This window comes from Lepus europaeus, chromosome 9 (assembly GCF_033115175.1).
Source record: "Lepus europaeus isolate LE1 chromosome 9, mLepTim1.pri, whole genome shotgun sequence".
Classification (NCBI taxonomy): Eukaryota; Metazoa; Chordata; class Mammalia; order Lagomorpha; family Leporidae; genus Lepus; species Lepus europaeus.
The window spans coordinates 32,738,629-32,759,700 of record NC_084835.1 but is presented as its reverse complement, the minus strand read 5'-3'; positions in this window follow the sequence as shown (position 1 = coordinate 32,759,700).

Below are 21,072 nucleotides of genomic sequence, written 5' to 3'. Positions count from 1 at the left end.
CCCTCTTGAACAAAGGTCTGGCTTGTTTGTCACTCAGTATAATAAAAATAATGTCACCCTGCAAAAGGAAGCAAAGGTTAAGCAAGTTCACTTGCAGTCCATTATAAAATATTGGGGTTCCTTAAGCTTGGTATCCCTTAGCTGTGATATGAACTCACTGTACATAGCATCCACCTAGGCTGCTTTGCATCTCTCTTGGGACTTAAGAGACAAAGAGAATGAGGTAATCAGGAAGTTGTTGTCTGCCATATTTTGAGAAATAAGGTCCTTTTGTCTCTGATCCAGAGGTTTCATGATCTTCTGCCAGCATCCATGAAACTATACCAGTCAAATGTGCTACCTTGCAAGCAGTAGAGTAAATCTAAGGTCCCGGGCCAGCGCTGTGGCTCACTAGGTTAATACTCTGTCTGCAGCGCTGGCATTCCATATGGGCGCCGTGTTCTAGTCCCAGTTGCCCCTCTTCCAGTTCACTTCTCTGCTGTGGCCTGGGAAGGCAGTGGAGGATGGCCCAAGTGCTTGAGCCCTGCACCTGCACGGGAGACCAGGAGGAGGCACCTGGCTTCTGGCTTCAGGTCGTGTAGCTCCGGCCGTTGCAGTCATTTGGGGAGTGAACCAATGGAAGGAAGACCTTTCTCTCTGTCTCTCTCTCTCACTGTCTGTAACTCTACCTCTCAAATAAATAAATAAAATCTTTTTTAAAAATGGCCTTTGTAACAACTGTTGTGATAAAAAAAAAAAAATCTAAGGTCCTCATGGATGTTGATAGTCCTCCATCCCTGTTCTGTCACAATTTGTCACCACATCTCACTACATTAGTTTCCTGCTCCCACCCTGGTTCCCCTACAGTTTTTTTTCTGCAAGTAACAGCCACAAAGGCGCCCTGAACACTAAATTAATAAAGCAATTCCACTGCTTAAAGCCCTTCAATGCCCTCCCATCTTCACGATGCCATACAAAGCCCAAAGTGCCTGGCTCCTTCCATCAGCTCACACTGTGCTGTTCTTCCTGTTCCTCTAGCAACTCCATCTCAAGGACTTCATACTTTCTGTTCCCTGTGCCTAAAAGTCTGTCTTAGAGTGCGATCTCTCCCTTACCTCCTTCAGGCCTCTATTCATGCATTGCTTCCTCAGCAATCCTTCCCAGCACCCTTTACAGAATCGTAGCCCCTTCACATTTGGCCTCTCTCTCCACTTTCTTTTTCTCCATAGCACTTTTCAATATCTAAGAATATACCATTTGAGGGGGCCAGCGCCGTGGCTCACTTGGTTAATCCTTTACCTGCGGTGTCGGCATCCCATATGGGCGTCGGCTTCTAGTCCCACTTGCTCCTCTTCCAGTCCAGCTCTCTGCTGTGGCCCAGGAGGGCAATGGAGGATGGCCCAAGTGCGTGGGCACCTGCACCTGCATGGGAGACCAGGAAGAAGTACCTGGCTCCTGGCTTCAGATCGACACAGCATCAGCCATAGTGGCCATTTGGGGAGTGAACCAATGGAAGAAAGACCTTTCTCTCTGTCTCTCTCTCTCACACTGTCTATAACTCTACCTGTCAAATAAATAATTTTTTTAAAAAAGAATATACCATTTGGAACTTATTTTCACTCATGACTCCTGGCACTAGGTTGTAAACTCCATGAGGGTAAGGACTTTGCTTTGTTCATGCCAGTGTTCCTAATGTAGAACCATTATTGAAACAGTCAGTGCTTAACAAATTCTTATATGATGACTGAGTATGAACTTCTAATGGGGCCAGGATCAATCATTGTTTTTATTACTTTTGTCACATTGGACAAGTTGCACAGTCTCTCAGAGACTTAGTTTCCTGGTTATATACAGAGAATTAACATATTCATATGATTGTTGAGTGAATCGGATGAAGTATACGTAAAAAGCAAATACTAGTTGTTTATTTAATGACCTCCACACTTAAGGTCTCAATGGAATTTATATTAATTTCCCACTGGTAATTAATTTATATTGTTTACACAACAGTGATTTTGGTATCACCAAGGAAAACTTGATATATCTTACATGCCACTAAGCATATCTTTTCATCATTGTATCCTCAGCACATAGTACAGTTTCTAGCAAGACCCAGTCAGTCAACAAAGGCGTGCTCACTTGTTTTGTTTTCTTCATTATAAAAAGAATATCAAATTTTAGAAAATACAGAGAGGAAACAGGTCACCTACAGTCTTAAGGAAGTAACATGATTGTCATTATTATTTTATTGTATTTTCTTCTGGATTGTTTTTGCTATAAGTATTTTTGAATTGTAATTAGAATATTCAAAGCATTTTATATCCTGCCTTTTTTTGCTTACTTTTTTGGTAGAAATATGTGTTCATTTATCTATGTTGTCTTTTCAATCATTAGTCACTGATAATTGGACTACTTTGTCAGGTAGATGTATCATTATTTACTTGAACATATTCTCATTATTGAACAATTAGGTAATTTCCAAGTGTTCACTTTAATAAATTCTAAGAAATTTTTTTGAAAGACAGGAAAATCTTCAGTCTCACTTTCTCTTTTTCTTTCCTCCTCGTCTCTCCTATCCTTCTTAACTAAAGTATGTTTGACCCTTTTGGGGAAAAAGAACTGAATTCCTTTCCTACTCATTTGTAAGAGAACACTTGTGAATAATTCATGGGTGCATAAAGATGGAAAAGATACACATCATCTAGCTGATTATTAACATAATACAGCCAAATGAACATTATCCTTAAAAGTCATTTAATTGCAGCTGTGGAAATGAGACTTTGAACATTTTCAAAGAAGTCATAGTTGAGATGTAAATAAATACATTTTGAAATTATTTTAAGGCATTACTTAGTGCAAATTCTTCCTTGTAAATGTGGTTATTGGGTTTCTTTCCTGCAAAAACAGAAAAATCAGTCCTGCAAATTTGCTAAGTTAATGAACAATCTAGAGAATAATGTAGTAAACTTCAAAAATATCCATATATAAAAAGTAATGTAAAATCATCCAGCTTTCTGCATATAAATGCTAGCAGTGTTTTTTTTTTTTTCCTTTAACCTTTTAGTTATGTAGTACAGGAAATGACTCAAATGGTAATATGAAAACTATGAACTAATTCCTTCAACCACTGCATAACTTCCAAATGCCTGCAATAACTGGGATTGGGCGAGGGCCAAAACTAGGAGCCAGGAAACAGGAAGTCAATCCCAGTCTTCCACAAGTGTGGCAGGGACTCAATCCCTTGAGCTATCTCGGCTGCTCCCCCTATCTGCATCAGCAAACAGCTGGAGTCAGGAGACAGGGCCAGGCATCAAACCCAAGTTCTCCAATGTGGGACATGGGCATCTTAGTATGAAATGCCCACCCTGAAAAATATACTTCTTATATCAAAAATGGAAACTATTAACAGAGAAGAACAGGTATGTATAAAGATAGATATTTTTTGCAGAGCCGAGAAAAATCAGAAGAATATGGGATTCTACTAGCACGTTCCTTATAGGCTGCTGAATGCATAAGTGACTCAAAAACTCACAGGATCTGTGAGTTCCAATTTTCTCCCCTCAGAGGTCCTGCCGTAAACCCACCATTGCCATCTCTGTCAGCTGCACTCTAAGCCTAGATGTGCTCTGGTTGTCTAGTTGTCTCCTGAATTTCCTTTTGTAAATATTCTATGTCCAAATCCCTGCTTTCTGGATTCGATATCTTCTTATTCTTGGTTTATCCCCCAAGATTTCTCCTTGTAGCTAAGGGACATGCTCCAGTCTCTTTGTAATAGAGCAAATGTTTTGAATACCGGCACATCTGAAAAGTACCTTTATTCTACCCTTTTTCCTACTTGATTAATGATTTGGCTGAGTGCATACTTTTAAATTCTGAACCCATTGCTGTAGTATTTTTTAGCAACAATTCTTGGACTTGACAAATCCATGCCATTTAGACTTCAGGGTGGAAATAGATGGTCTGCAGGAATGTCAGTTTTCTGAGACAAGAGTGGGAAGGAAAGAGGGTGCTGAGGGCCCCATTGTGCAGGAAAAGGACTCACTTAATCCCTGTTTCAGTCCTCACCTGTGTGATGTCACAGACATCACGCCTCCTCCAGCTCAGATCCTCTAAAGAATAAACATATTGTTCCTGAGAAGCAAGAGGCCAGGATACTTGTCCCCTGCATGGCAGGGGGCAAGGAATTTGGAAGGTCCAATCACTTAAATTCTTTTTCCTATTTTGACTGTAGTGGATATTTAGCAGGCGAACCACAGAATTCTGACACATGCAGTCTTGGAACATACTGTGAGGTACAGAGTCCGAGGATCATCCTGAACACTTATCAGTAACTAAATGAGCTCACTACATTGGTTGACATGTTGTTCTCTCCCATTTTATCTTTAAAAGTTTGGCATTCTGGTTTGCCCTAATATATGATCCTGAATCTGACATCCATGAATTTGTCTGTGTTTTCTCTAGACTTGTTATACTATTTCCCCATTAATACATCTTAAGATAATAAATTTCATGACTTGACAATCATTTAAAGTATAGACCTGTTCTTTTGTTGCTCTTATTTCTTACAGTATTCATAGGGATTCTAGTTGAAAATTTTTTGATTTGGCAAATGTATTAGTCACCTCTGATTGTCATAACACATTACTGTAGACTGGATGCCTTAAACAACAGATTGTTTTTTAAATGTTTTTCATTTGTTTTCAGTTACATGAAAGGCTAACATTTCAAGATCAGGGTGTTAGTCTAGGTAATTATCTGTATTGAACTTATACCTTCTTCAGTGTGTGCACAGGGAAAGAGAGAGAGAGAGACTCCTCTTCTAAAGCTATCATTCCCATTAGGTAGCAAACCCTATAATTATGATCTCATTTAATCTTAATTACAGTCAAAAAGCTCTGTCTTCAAACGTAGTTCCATTGGTAGTTGGAACTTCAATAGGTGACTATTGGACTGATACAGTTAAGCCCACAACAGCAAACCACACAAAATATTTTGGTATAGCTACACTTTTGAACATCAAGTATGCACCCCTAGGACTTGACACAACAACAACAAACACAACAACAAAACAAACAGCTAAATTGAGAGATGGGCAAAACTTGAAACAGACATTTTTCAAAAGAGGAAATCCAAATAGCCAACAGACACATGAAAAAATGTTCAGGATCACTAGCAATCAGGGAAATGCAAATCAAAACTACAGTGAGCTGCAATAAACATTAAGGTGCAGACAACCCTTTTATTTTCCAATTTAATTTCCTTTGGGTAAATTTCAAGGAGTGGGATGGCTGGGTTGTATGGTAGGGTTATGTTCAGGTTTCTGAGGAATCTCCAGACAGACTTCCATAGTGGCTTTACCAGTTTGCATTCCCACCAAGAGTAGGTTAGTATCCCTTTTTCCTCACATACTGGCCAGCATCTGTTATTGGTAGATTTCTGTATGCAAGCCATTCTAACCGGGGTGAGGTGAAACCTCATTGTGGTTTTGATTTGCATTTCTCTGAATGCTAGTGATCTTGAACATTTTTTCATGTGTCTGTTGGCCATTTGGATTTCCTCTTTTGAAAAATGTCTATTGAGGTCCTTGGCCCATCTCTTAAGTCAGTTGTTTGTTTTGTTGTTGTGGAGTTTGTTGATTTCTTTGTAGTTTCTGGTTATTAATCCTTTATCAGTTGCATAGTTTGCAAATATTTTTTCCCATTTGTTGGTTGTCTCTTCACTTTGCTGACTGTTTCTTTTACAGTACAGAAACTTCTCAATTTGATGTAATCCCATTTGTTAATTTTTGTTTTGACTGCCTGTGCCTCTGGGTCTTTTCCAAGAAATCTTTGCCTGTTTCTATATCTTGCAGGGTTTCTCCAATGCTCTCTAATAATTTGATGGTGTCGGGTTGTCGATTTAGATCTTTAATCCATGTTGAGTGGATTTTTGTGTATGAGAGGGAGGAGATGTAGTACAGTTCAGCACATGCTCACTTAGATTTACCCCAAACGGTAGAGTTAGAAACGTACCAGGGGATTCTAATTCAATCCTGTCAAGGTGGCATGTACCAATGCCATCTCACTATCCAAAGTGATCAGTTTCAGTTCACAATTGATCATAATGAAAGGATTAAGAGTCAAAGGGATCATATAAACAAGACTAGTGTCTGCTAATACTAACTGATAGAATTAAAAAGGAGAGAACGATCCAACATGGGAAGCGGAATACACAGCAAACTCATAGAATGGCAGATGTCCTAAACAGCACTCTGGCCTCAGAATCAGCCCTTAAGGCATTCCAGATCTGGCTAAAAAGCCTATTAGAGTATTTCAGGCATGGAAAGCCAAGACATTCTGGCAAAAAAAAAAAAAAATTACCTAAATGAAAGATCTCTGTGAGTGAGATCCCAGCGGAAAGAACGGGCCATCAAAGAAGGAGGTACTTTTCTCTGAAGGGAGGAGAGAACTTCCACTTTGACTATGGCCTTGTCTAAGTAAGATCAGAGTTGGAGAACTCAAGAGGCTTCCATAGCCTTGGCAGTTCATGACAAGAGCCTAGCGTGATTACTGACACCATAAATAAGAGTGTCAATTGTTAAATCAACAACAGGAGTCATTGTGCACTTACTCCTCATGTGGGATCTCTGTCCTTAATGTGTTGTTCAATGTGAATTAATGCTATAACTAGTACTCAAACAATATTTTACACTTTATGTTCTGTGTGGGTGCAAACTGTTGAAATCTTTACTTAATAAATACTAAATTGATCTTCTATATATAAAGATAATTGAAAATGAATCTTGATGTGAATGGAAGGGGAGAGGGAGCGGGATTTGGGAGGGTTGCATGTGGGAGGGAAGTTATGGAGGGGGAAGCCATTGTAATCCATAAGCTGTACTTTGGAAATTTATATTTACTAAATAAATACCAAAGTTGTACTTTGGAAAATTATATTTATTAAATAAAAGTTTAAAAAATGTGGCAGGTGCTCAATAAACATTTATTTGATGAGTGAAAGAGCCAACTTCTAGAAAAACAATGCTAAAGAATAGCTGAGAGGAAAAGATCTGGTGTGTACTGGTTTAGACAAACTCAACATTAAAAAAGTGGAAATGTGCCTACAAATTTATTTTCTGTACAAAAGAATTCACCAAGATTTCCTCTGGGCACAAGAAACATTTAAATATTCCATTTACGTGAGTTTTCTTTCAGAAAAGCCCTTATTATAATTGAGGTACACGAATAAACTGGGAATAATTTGGATGAAGTTAGAAAAATGAAACAATGATCTGATAATTTGGTTTATTTTCAAGGGTTTCATAAGCATAACATTTTCAGCAGGCTAGCAAGGAGAGAGAGAGGGAGAAATTCAAACATTGGGAAGTAAATATGTCTGCTACATCATACTGTCCAAATACAAGTTCCACGACAACATTTGACTTTCAGGGTAAAGGGAGTATAATTCTCCTTTGTGTAAGAAGAAGTGAACTGGTCATGAAAAGTCGTAAAGACTATTGCAACGACTGAAGTTGCTTTTCAATGCAAAATCATTTGCATTCTACAAAGTATTTCTTGAAACATTTTTTAAACGTGTTTGAGTGTTAACCACAATATTTGACCACTGCCTCGAAATCCAAAGTCATAGAGGGCTTGGAGTTCTACTCTCTCTGGGAGATGTGCAGTGATTTCTTTTCTACAACTCACCTTGGCATCTGAGTGGATCTGAAGAGACAATTTTGGTCTTTGAGGTTTCAAAACTGATTGAAAGTGAAATAATTAGGGTCTGTTGCTTTCTCTGAAAAAGCCAGAACCTGAAAGGTGACCCCAAGGGAAGAGTGGCATTTAAGCACAACATGCTGCACAGCAGGAAAACGCTGGCTCTCACAAAGCTGCCGAAAAGGCTCCCTCAATAGTTTTCATGTCCTCGCTTCCTTGGGGAGCTGAGCAGAGAGTTCAATGAACAGAGACAGAAATCTAATGCAGCTGTCTGGCACACCATTTACAAGAAAGAGACGTCCAACATCCTCAGGACAGCATGATCTGGGCTCACGAAGCAGGCAACCTTTCTTGGCTGGGAAGGGGTGGAATTGCAGAAAAATCCACATTCCCTGCACATTGAGCCTCGTCTCCTCCCGTGGAGAAGTCCAAAGCAGGAGATTGAACTGACTGTCAACACTGCTTTTAACAGACACACAGTTTCATGGCAGTTGCTTCATGAACTGTCCACTTTTACTACGAATGGTGCCCAGGTTTAGGCTTCTGTATTACACTAGATACTCAAACAGTACCTCAGTGATGTAACTTCAAAATGAACAACTTCAAATTAGTGGAGATGAGGATGAACAATAGAATAAAAGGAAAGTGGCCTAAACACCCATTTGTGACTTTTACTATAAAGCCTGAAACCATTTTACTTAGCTTGATTGGGAGAAATGCTTTGGCAGGAATCTAGAGAACAGAGTTCAACCAGGATAACTGTGTACGAGCAATATTGAACCCTTTCACAGGCTAGGCCTGGGAAGTACTTCTCTACAGGCAAGCCTCTTGAACCAATCTCCATTCAAGCAACTGAAAAGATTAACCAACTACCTATAGTTTCCCTGTAAAATACCCGACATGTCACAACAGCACACCAAAACTTGGAACTGCAGTCATTCTCTCATACATCCATGTGCGTTTTATATTCCCATCTGTTGATCTCTATACTTAAATCAAGAGTCACCTATATTGGTTCCTAAATTTGCTAATACGATTTGTCTCAAAACTTGCTAATGTCAGTTACATGTGTTTTGATTATAACATTAAATTACATATCATGTAAACCAATGAAATGGAAATGGGAGAGGAAAGAGTTGCTTGTTTTATAAAAACAAGCCTGAATGTTTTAGAAATATTCAATGAAAGAGAACTGCAGGAGAGAGAAGGCAAAACATTGAAGGAGAAAAATAAAGTAAGTTTAGAAGAATTCTATACTCATTGTTTTAAGGTGGCTTTACTTCATTTTATAGTAAATGAAAATGGATGCTGTTATAAATTACAATGTGATCTATGCAATACAGATGTAGAGTTCAAAACAGAAGGGCTTTAGCAAGGAAAAGCATTTGGCTCTACATTAAAATATTGAAACATAGTATATATTAATAATCTAGTAAACAGAAAAATTTTAAGATGCACAGGTTTTATACTTGTTTACATTTATTTTTTCAACTTTAATTAGAAGAATGCTCAAATCTACAGAAAAAACAGATACAGCACAATAAATATCTGTATACATTCCCCACATTTCATCAAGTTTAATATTCTGCCACAGTTTTCTTATCTCTCAGTTTGTACATACACAGACACATATATACGTGTTTGTGTTTCAAGAAACATTTGTAAGTAAGTTGTAGCACTCAACTCCAAATACACCAGGCAACATCTCCTAAGAGTTAAGATATTCTCCTAAATAATCATGATGTCATGGTCACATTTAAAAAGTTAAGAATATCTGGGACCAGCATTGTGGCACAGCAAGTTAAGCCATAATCTGTGATGCCAGCATCCCGGTTCAAGTCCCAGCTTCTCTAATTCCAATCCAAGTACCTGCTAATGGCCTGAGAAAAGCAGCAGCAGATGGGCCCTACCTACATGGGAAATCTGGAAGAAGCTGCTGGCTCCAGGTCTCAGCTTGACACAGGCCCAGCTGTTGTGGCTATCGGGAGAGTGAATCAGTGGAAGGGAAGATACCTCTCTCTCTCTCTCTCTCTTGTGTTCTCTCTCTCTCTCTCTCTCTAAATCTGTGTGTGTATGTGTGTGTGTGTTCCCTTCTATCTCTGTAACTCATTCAAACAAATAAATATTTAAAACAAAAAAGAGAGATAGACAAGACTGTCCTTTTACCAGCATCTTTGTCAAAATCAGTTGACTGGAGATTTGTGGGTTTACCTCTAGGTCTTTTTTGTATTTCTCTAGTTTATGTATCTGTTTTTGAGCCAACACCATGCCATGCTGTCTTACTTGCTGTAGTTTTGTCATATATTTTAAAGTCAGATAGTGTAATGGTTCTTACTTTATCCTTTTTGTTCAAGATTGCTTTGGCTTTTAGAGGTCCTTCGTGGCTTCACAAAAACTTTAGTAATATTTTTGTTAATTCTGTGGAAAATGTCATTGGTAGCTTTCTGGAAATTGCATTTAATCTGTACAATCACTTTGGGTAGTATGGACATTTTAACAATATTGTTTCTTCCAAATGCACGAACACAGTATGTTTGTCTTTTCATTCCCTTGTGCCCTCCTCAGTTTCTTTCATTAGTGTTTTATAGTTGTCATTGTATAAATCTTTCACCTCCCTGGTTAAATTTACTCATAGATGTATTGGCAGCTGTTGCAAATTGGACTTCTCGATTTCTTTTTTAGATAACTTACTATTGGTATACAGACACACATTACATTTTTTTAAAATTGATTTAGTATCCTACAATTTTTCTGAATTTACTTACTTCACCTAATGGTTTGTAGGTGGAGACTGTGAAGTTCTCTTTATATAAGGTCATGTGGTTGGCAAACATTAAGAATTTAGCTTCCTGCTTATCACTTTGGGTGCCCTTTCCTTCTATTTCCTGATTGCTCTGGTTAGGACTGCCAGTATCAATGCTTCATAAAAGTGATGACAGTGATCATTCTTGTCTTGTTCCAGATCTTAGAAAATCTTCAGCTTTTCCCCATTCAGTATGATGCTAGCTATTGCCTTATTATATATAGCCTTTATTATGTTGAGGCACATTCTTTCTATACCTAATTTCTTCAGAGTAAAAACTTCGAAGGATGTTCCATTTTACAGGTACTTTTTCTGCATCTATTCAGCTGATTATATGATTTTTGTCCTTTGCTATGTTGACATAGTATATCACATTTATTGATTTGGGAATGTTGAATCACTTTATCTCTCTGGAATAAAGCCCTCTTGATCTTGGTGAATTACCTTTTCTGATGTGCTGCTGGATTCAGTTTCTGAGTGTTTTATGGAGGATTTTTACATCTATGTTCATCAATAATATTGACCTCATTTTGTTGTGCTCTTGTCTGGTTTTGGTATCAAGGTAAAGCCAGCCTCATAAAATGGGTTTAGAAGAATTCCTTTCACTTCTTCAATTTTTTGGATTAATTTAAGAAGAATTGGAGTTTATTCATTTTCTTTTCAGTTACTGATTCACCTTGTCACTCACTATTGTTTTATTCATGATTCTATTTGTTCATGATTCAATTTTGGTAAGATATGCGTGTCTAGGAATTGGTCCATTTCCTCTGGGTTGTCAAATCTGTTTCATATAATTGTTCACAGCAATCACTAATAAACATTTGTATTTCTGTAGTCAATTGTAATGCCCTCTCTCCTTTCACTTCTGGTTTTATGTATTTGACCCCTCCTTTTCTTAGCCTAGCTAAAGGTTTTTTAACTTTTGTTTAGCTCTTCAAAGAAATGGCTCTACTTTTAGTGCTTTTTTTTAAAATTTTTCTAGTCTCTATGCTGAGTTTTATATCTTTCTTTCTACTAATTTGTAGTTTTGATTTGTTCCTTTTTAAAATATTTTATTATTTATTTATTTGAGAGTAGAGTTACAGTGAGAGGGAGAGACAGAAAGAAAGATTTTCCTTCCGTTGGTTCACTCCCCAAATGGCTGCAATGGCCAGAGCTATGCTGATCTGAAGCCAGGAGCCAGGTGCTTCCTCCCAGTCTCCCACAGGGGTGCAGCGTCCCAAGGACTTCGGCCATCTTCCACTGCTTTCCCAGGCCACAGCAGAGAGCAGAATTGGAAGAGGAACAGCCGGGACTAGAACTGGCACCCATATGGGATGCCAGCGCTACAGGAGGAGGATTAACTTATTGTGCCACAGCGCCGGCACCTATTTGCTCTTTTTAAAAATATTTATTTATTTATTTGAAAGGCAGAATTATAGAGGCAGAGGAAGAAAGAGAGAGAGGAGAGGGAGAGAGGGAGAGAGAGAGAAAGAGAGAGAGAGAGCTTGCTTCCATCTTCTGGTTCACTCCCTAAATGGCCACAATGGGTGGAGCTGGGCTGATCTGAAACCAGGAGCTAGGAGCTTCTTCTGGGTCTCCCATGCAGGTGCAGAGGCCCAAGCACTTGGGCCATCTTCAGCTGTTTTCTCAGTCCATAGCAGAGAGCTGGATCAGAAGCAGAGCAGCCGAGTCTTGAATCGGCACAGATATGGGATGACAGCACTGCAGGCGACAGCTTTACTCACAACCACAGCACTGGTCCCTGATTTGTTCTTATTTTTCTATTTCTTTGTGGTATAGTGGTAACTTGTTTATTCACAATAGTAATTCTAAATCAACATATCCTCCAACTATTTGCTTACTCTACAGCAAAGGGTTTTCCCTCTTTGGAGAAGTTAAAAATGGGTCACTTATATGAATGGAAGTATTGAATGGGATATGCAATTGACATTCAATTTGCTTTTACATTTTTAAATGTTTCATTGTAAAATGATGTAATGGTACTTACTTAATATTGTAGTTTATTTTGCTTGACATCCCACCTATAGATACTCAAAATATTTTTTGAATAGATCACTAAACGAAATCATCACAAAGCTATCTGAATACAAGAGAATGATTCACTTCTACTGGAGAGAAATATGCTGATACGTATTTGGCCTAGTAGATGATCTTCTACCAGAATACACATACAGTTTAAGAATAAATAATATTCTTTAAGAAATAATTTAATTGTTACAAAATACTCACCACATGTTCAAATTTTACATACTGAAAACCACTAAAACATTTGCATTCTCCAAAGCATTTCTTGAAACATTTTTTAAATGTATTCGAGTGTTAGTCACGATACTTGACAACTGCATAGAAAATAAAGCCAGAGAAGGCTTGGAGTTATATTTTTAAAAAATAATCATTCAATCTATCATTATTATTTATAAAAATATATAGGCATTTAAAGAATTTTTTTTTTCTTCAATTTGACACTCTTGTTTATGGCGTCAGTAATCTCCCTAGGCTCGAGTCATGAGTTGCAGAGGCTATGGAAGCCTTTAGGGTTCGCCAACTTCGATCTTATTCTGACAGGGTCATAGTCAAAGTGGAAGTTCTCTCCTCCCTTCAGAGAAAGGTACCTCCTTCTTTGAAGGCCCGTACTTTCCACTGTGATCTCACTTGCAGAGATCTTTCATTTAGGTGTTTTTGTTTGTTTGTTTTTTCTTTTTCTTTCTTTTTTTTTTTTTTTGCCAAGTGTCCTGGTTTTCCATGCCTAAAATACTCTCATGGGCTCTTGAGCCAGATCCGAATGCCTTAAGGGCTGATTCTGAGGCCAGAGTGTTATTTGGGACATCTGCCATTCTATGAGTCTGCTGTGTCTCCTCCTTCCCATGTTGGATCATTCTCTCCCTTTTTGGTTCTATCAGTTAGTATTAGCAGACACTAGTCTTGTTTGTGTGATCCCTTTGACTCGTAGACCTATCAGTGTGATCAACTGTGAACTGAAGATGATCACTTGGACTAGTGAGATGGCATTGGTACATGCCACCTTGATGGGATTGTATTGGAATCCCCTGGCACGTTTCTAACTCTACCATTTGGGGCAAGTCTGATTGAGCATGCCCCAAATTGTACATCTCCTCCCTCTCTTTTTCCCACTCTTATATTTAACAGGGATCACTTTTCAGTTAAAATTTAAACACCTAAGAATAATTGTGTGTTAATTACAGAGTTCAACCACTAGTACTAGAACAAAAAAAATACCAAAATGGATAAAGATTTACATTTTACATCAACAGTAAGGACAAGAGCTGATCATTTGATCTTCATTTGATTCTGGTCCATGCTAATTAAAGCAAAAAAAAAAAAAGAGTGAGATTTGTATTTCTTTCATTTTTAACTTCAGTCTTATAATCAGGACTCAAATAACTGTACTCATAATTAGGTATCATAAATAAAAAATGTGGTAAACAGGCAATTGGAAATTGTATATGTGCAACATTCTTATACATAAATCCCTTTGTTATAAAAGAGATAAAACTGAAATCTATTATGTATGTAATAAAAGACAATAGCCTATGTTTATATTGTCATTTATGCTTTTCAATATACTTTTCATTTTATTTTTTGAAAGACAGAGTTACAGATAGAGGTAGAGACAGAGAGAGAGGTCTTCCATCCGCTGGTTCACTCCCCAGATGGCTGCAATGGCCGGAGCTGTGCCGATCCGAAGCCAGGAGCCAGGAACTTCTTCCGGGTCTCCCATGCGGCTGCAGGGGTCCAAGGACTTGGGCCATCTTCTACTGCTTTCCCAGGCCACAGCAGAGAGCTGGATCAGAAGAGGAGCAGCTGGGACAGAACCAGCACCCATATGGGATGCCAGTGCTTCAGGCCAGGGCTTTAACTCACTACTGTGCCACAGCGCCATCCCCTCAATGTACTTTTATCAATAGCTCATTACAAGGCCCTTGTAAGATAATTAAGTAATGAACCTTTTCATCCCTTCTATATTAAAGGATTCTTCAAGATTGAGTTGATTCAGATGACACCATCTCGGCAAAGTTATCCCTGACACAGCTTCTGTATACTAAGTAGCTCTGCATTGGTGTTTCTTGAGACTTGCATTGTAAACTATTACATGATCTATCCTGGATATTGTTCTTTGTGCTATTGAGAAGATTGGGTGTTCTTTTGGACAGCTCCACTTGATCTAGTGTGCAATTTAACTCTGCTATCTCTCTAGGTCTGTTAATATTTGCATTATGTACTTGAAACCTCTGATATTGAATATATAGATATTTGCAAATGTTAATTACTCTTGCTGAATTGAATCATTTATCATTATATTACATAGTGATATCATATATATACATATATATGACTTTCTTTGTCTTCTTCTACTGCTTCTGATTTAAAATCTATTTTATCTGACATAAACATAGCTACTTCTGCTTTCTTCGGGTTTCTATCTTATTCTGTCCTTTCACTTCAGTCTCTATCTTTAGAGCTTCCTGTAAGCAGTACATAGTTGGATTTTTTAAAATCCGTTCTGTCTCTCTGTGTCTTTAAATTCCATAATTCGGGGCCAGCGCCGTGGCTCACTTGGTTAATCCTTCACCTGCGGCGCTGGCATCCCATACGGGCACTAGGTTCTAGTCCCGGTTGCTCCTCTTCCAGTCCAGCTCTCTGCTGTGGCCCAGGAGGGCAGTGGAGGATGGCCCAAGTGCTTGAGCCCCTGCACCCGCATGGGCAACCAGGAAGAGGCATCTGGCTCCGGATCAGTGCAGCTCTGGCCATAGCAGCCATTTGGGGGGTGAACCAACGGAAGGAAGACCTTTCTCTCTGTCTCTCTCTCTCTCTCACTGTCTAACTCCACCTGTCAAATAAAAATAAAAATAAATAAATTCCATAACTCAATCTATTTACATTTAAGGTAGCTATTGATAGGTAAGGTTTATTACTTCCATTTTGACACTTCCTTTCTCATTTTATTGTAGTTCACTTTTTTTTTTCTTTCTTCCTGAATCTTCCTTTGTGGTTAAGTGATTTTTTCTAGTAGTGTGCTTTGAATGCCTTATTATTTTTGAAATGTCTATTATAGATTTTTGCTTTGTGGTTACTTCGAGTCTTACAAAAACATCTTTTGGTTATAGCAAGCTATTTTGAATGATAGAAACCTTACATTGATTATAAAGGTAGGAAAAGAACTCTACACTTGCACTCCTTTCCTTCTCACACTTTGGATTTTTGATGTCTCATTTTACTTTCTATACTACCCGTATTTTGATTTATTTATTATTATTTAAAATAGCCTTATTTTTTATTCTTCATGCTAAATGTGTATGAAGATATATATGAACCACGTTTATTATACCAGAGCATTCTCTATTAGTCTTTATAATTACTCTTCTCAGTGAGTTTTCTATCTTTTGATCTTGTTACTGTCTGGTTTTTTTTTTTTCTCTTTTTTCTGTCATTTGTTACTCTCTTTCAGCTTGAATAACTCCTTTTAGTATTTCTTCTGAGACAGGTCTTGTGGTGATAAATTCTCTCAGTTTTTGTTTGGGAACATCTTTATCACTCCCTCATATCTGAAGAATAGCTTTTCTGGGTACAGTTTTCTCAGCTGGGAGTTCTTTTTCTTCAGTACTCACTTCTGGACTATATGATTCCTACTGAGAAATCTGCGGTCAGATGATTCGGGATTCTTTTATGCATTATTTGTTTCTTTTCACTTATAGCTTTCAGAATCCTTTTTACCTCTAACCTTGAAGAGCTTTGGTAGATTTGATTGAGTTGAATTTAACTGGTGCCTTTTGTTCTAGATAGTTGCATCTTTCTCAAAGTTTGGGAATTTTTCTGTTATTATCTTTTTTATTTATTTATTTATTTGAGAGATGGAGTTTCAGGGTGGGGAGGGGAAACAGAGAGAGAGGTCTTCAATCACCTGGCTCCCTCTTCAAATGGCCACAACGGCTGAAGCTGGGCTGACCCAAATCAGAAACCAGGAGCTTCTTCCGGATCTTCCATGTGCGTGCAGGAGCCCAAGAACTTGGGCCATCCTTTGCTGCTTCCCCAGGCCATTAGCAGAATGCTGGATCGGAAGTGGAGCAGATGGGATTCAAACTGGCACCCACATGGGATGCTGGCACCACAGGCAGAGGCTTAACCTACTGCATCACAGTGCCGGCCCCATTTATTACCTCTCTGACTACAATTTTTACCCCTCTTTGGTATTCCCAAGTCTTTCTTGAACCCATATTTCTTAAGTGTTTGCTCTTTTTTTTTCACGGTGTCATAAAGTTCCTATAAGGTGTCTTCATTCTTCTCTTTGCTCCTCTGACTATGCATTTTCAAGTAGCCGGTCTTCTTGCTCACCAATTTTTACCCCTGTTGACGTATTTTGTTACTGATACCTTCTAATATGTTTTTAATTTCACTTTGTGTACTTTTCAGTTGAAGGATTCCTTTCTGACTTTTCTAAATTACTTCCATCTCTCTGTCAAGTCTTTCTGTTAGAGTATTAAATAATTTCTCTGTGTTCTCTTGAAGTTAATTGAGTTTCCTTAAAACAGCTATTATAAATTCTTCATCTCACCATTTGAAAATGTCATATACTAGACAACTGTTTTCTGGTACCTTATTCTGCTCATTAAGTGAGGTCATAATTTGCTGGGAGTTCTTGATGCTTGTTAATGTATCACACTATCCTTACATTGAAGGATTAGTTATTTCCCACTCTTGGTAAACTTTGTGTCTGATGATCCAGAAATTCTTATTAGCCTGCTTGTTTTCTCTGAGCCTGTGGTCACTCCCATCACTTGAGCATTAGATGATGCCCTATGTTGAGATGTGATCCAAGTCTGTTCAGAATACTCCATCACTGCCTTAGTCCCAGAGCAAGCACTGAGCTCAGATTTGTTCCAAATCCACAGTAGGCACACTGCTCTAAATGAATATAGGCCATCCTATAGACCTCCCCCTCATTCCACAGCAGGTCCAGACCTTCAGTCCTCTGGTCACCATCACCACAATTCTATATCACATCAGGAGCCCACAGCCTGCTGAGACCAACAGAGAAGGCCAGTAGCACCAAAGCCCACACACCTATGGTGTTTATGCTCCTAAGATCAACATACATCTCAAGACCACTGAAACTAACCATAGGTGATGCTTGCTGAAAAGTAAGTCCAATCAACTGAGCTACTTGGCATTGTAGCAGATCCAAAGGCTCCACCAACCAGCACTTGTCTGGGGACAGGGACTGACAGGCTCTGTCCAATGCTGTGTTTTATCAGACTGGAACTGAGTCCCAAGACATAGCCATAGCTGACTGTCTAAGGTTGGGAGAGGGATAATTAAGGCAATCTCTTGGCTGCCTAGGCCGGAACTAAGCTGGGTCACATCTGGGTCTCATCCTCAGCTGGCCCTGTGCAATCTTAAAGAGTTTATGTCAGATCCTCGACAAGCTGGCAGTGATATACTCCAAAGTCTGTCCCACCAAAGCTCAGGTCCCTACCTGTTCTCCACATTGTGCTACTTGGAGTTAGGGGAAGGATGATATGGGAAATTCTTCTTCCCGCTTTCTCCAGTGCATCTTTTATTATTTTATTAACCCAGACATATGGTCTCTCCCCTCATTTCCACAGCTCTTGAAAGTGACTTGTGTGAATTTCTATTCAAATTGGAGTCCCTGGGGGAAGATGCTTGCCCAAGTATCTTATTAAGCCAGCATCTTGCTCTGCCTCTTCCCTTATTTTAAGTCTAAAAGGACTCTGACATTTCTCTTATTCAAAAAGCTATAATCCATCACTTCTGTAATTTTTCATGTCCAAATTATCTCAGATTTGGACAAAGAAAGCTTCCCTAATCAGCTTCTGTGTCTTTTTGTTATGTCTCAATTAGTCCTTGAACATATTCTTGGTTTTAGCACCATACTTCTTAGTATTTTCCCTGGAATCAACCATTCCACCACCACCATCCCCCAAATAACTTGATTCCTTTGAGTAGGAAATGTTTATAAAGTGCTTTTTATTCCCCTGTGGAGTAGTCCACAGAATTAGTTTTTCTGTTTGCATACTCATGGTGTAATTAAATATGTGCTTCTAGTAGGTTCTGTAGATTGGTTGTTAGATCTAGAGGCTTTTTGATTTCTTGGCAATATTATGTCACGAGTAATGTGTACTTCCATCAGATGGCACACAATGTCTGATTCAGTCTTTAGATGAGGCGACAACAATCATTGATGATCACTCCTGAGATACATTAATTTATTAGCATTGCTATAAGATAGTGATACTATAATTCTATCTTCCTTACTTATTTGCTGGGATACAAATAGATATTCTTCCTTATCAAATATTTAGTTATCCAGTGATATAATTTAAACAGGAAAATTGAATAAATATTTGATACTTTGTTAGCCATTTTTTCAAAACAATGAGTTGACTACCTAGAACTTTCCAAAAATGGACAATTATTTGTTTGCTATAATTATGAAATTAAAATTTGCTATAATTATGACTTATAATTTAAGCTTATAAGTTGATGTTCTAAAATTCTTTTCCTAATGTTCAAAGTGTTACATTATTTTTTGAAAGAACCTGCTAAAGATGGTTCCTGTATATTTTTGTCACAACTCCAGTTGTCATTGATGCTTAGATTATTTTCTGGTGTAATATGATGTTCTAGGATCAGCTTATAAAATATCTGCCCCAGATATTGGAACTTGTCATTAACTTGAGAAGTTCTGGTTTCATGTAATGGGAATTAAGATATACAGACTACAAATGGGACAGTAGAGGTATTCATCATTGTGGGATCTTCATTATTTTTCACTTTATTTTAGTGGAGAGGGCTGGAAAATACTTTTTTTTACAAAACAATAGAATAGAGCATGTGCTTATACTATTACTTTCAATTCAAACTTAGAACTACAAGACTTCTACTTATCGATCTTATTATTTGTATCTCCTTTCTCCTACACCATATGTTTCAGTATCCAACATCTCTTTATTATATTATCTCGTATTTACTTTATCCCACAATATATACTCTTCAGTCTCATAACAGCACATCACCACCAGTAACATGACTATCAAAAGTACTTTAAAATTATGTTTTCTCTTCCTTTGGTCTTTTGAACATAATCCACTAAGAATATATAATCAGCTTTAATTAACCATTATGTAAACTTACTTTAAATAATTCCCGTTTTATTTCCCTCATTTGCTTTGTTTTGCTTCTGATTTTTTAGGATCATTTATAAATTTAATTATGTAATTATATAAATTATTTACATCATTACAAAGTCAAATCCACAAATCATATTACACTCAGGAAAGTCTAGTTTCTATTCCCTTCTCCTTCACAATATTTCCTTTTTCTCCCAAATAATTACAAATTTTTTGTGCGTGTCCTTTGGTATGGTTTAGACATGGTTGGAATGTGTCCCCCAACACTTCATGTGTTGAAATTTAATTCCCACTGTGAGGTAATGAGAGGGTAGTTATTTAACCTAATGATGGTATTGAGAGATGGAGCCTTGGGAAGTGGAACCTCCATGATTAAATCTTGGTGGCTTTATAAGAGAAAAGAGAGAAAGAGAGAGAGAGAGAGATTCAAAAACACACACACATAGACACCTACTTCCTGGGTCTTACCACTGGATAGCGGGACTGCCTTGGGAATCTGCTAGCCACTGGATACAGCTCTTCGACCTTGTACTACATAGCTGTGAGCCACAATAAATTTCTTTATAGCTTAGCCAGTCTGTGATACTGTGTTATTAGCAATGAAAAACAGATTAATACATCCTTCCATCACATGTACGTTGCATAACATATATTATATGTACAAATATGTGTTCATTCTTATCCCATTCTTTAACAAAAGGAATATACAATATATACATTCCCTTATCTTGATTTTTTTCATGTATATTACATTTTACTGGAGATCTTCTTTAGAAGATATTCCTCATCCTTTTTTACAGATTCATAATAATGTACTGATCAGTTTTTTTAATAATATATTTGATTTTTATGTAGTGAATGCAATATTTGCAAGAAATTTGTCATGTGCTCTTTAATTTTATTAACTTATCACTTTACAACAAATATCAATATACATATTGATATTAATATCAATAGAATATTTCTTCATGTAAGTCATGGGAGTATAATGGAGGTTATTCAACAAACGTACTGATGAACAAATCTCAATTCAAAATGGATTAAGGATCCAAACTTAAGCCCCAAAATTATAAAACTTCAACAGATAAACAGATAAACACTGCAAGGCCTAGGTTTAGGCAGACTTAGAGTAAGACTCCAAATGCATAGGCAACAAAAGCAAAAATAGGAAAAACAGAATTACATCAAGCTAAGAAGCTTCTCCACAGCAAATGAAACAATTAACAAAGGAAAGAGACAATGAGCAGAATAGAAGAAATTATTTGCAAACTATGAATCTGATAAAAGATTAATATTCAGAATATGGTATGGTATAAATGTGGTATTTATACATGATGGAATACTACTCAGCCATAAAAAGAATGAAATCCTGACATTTGCAAGAAAATGGATGGAACTAGAGATTTTAATGCTAAGTCAAATA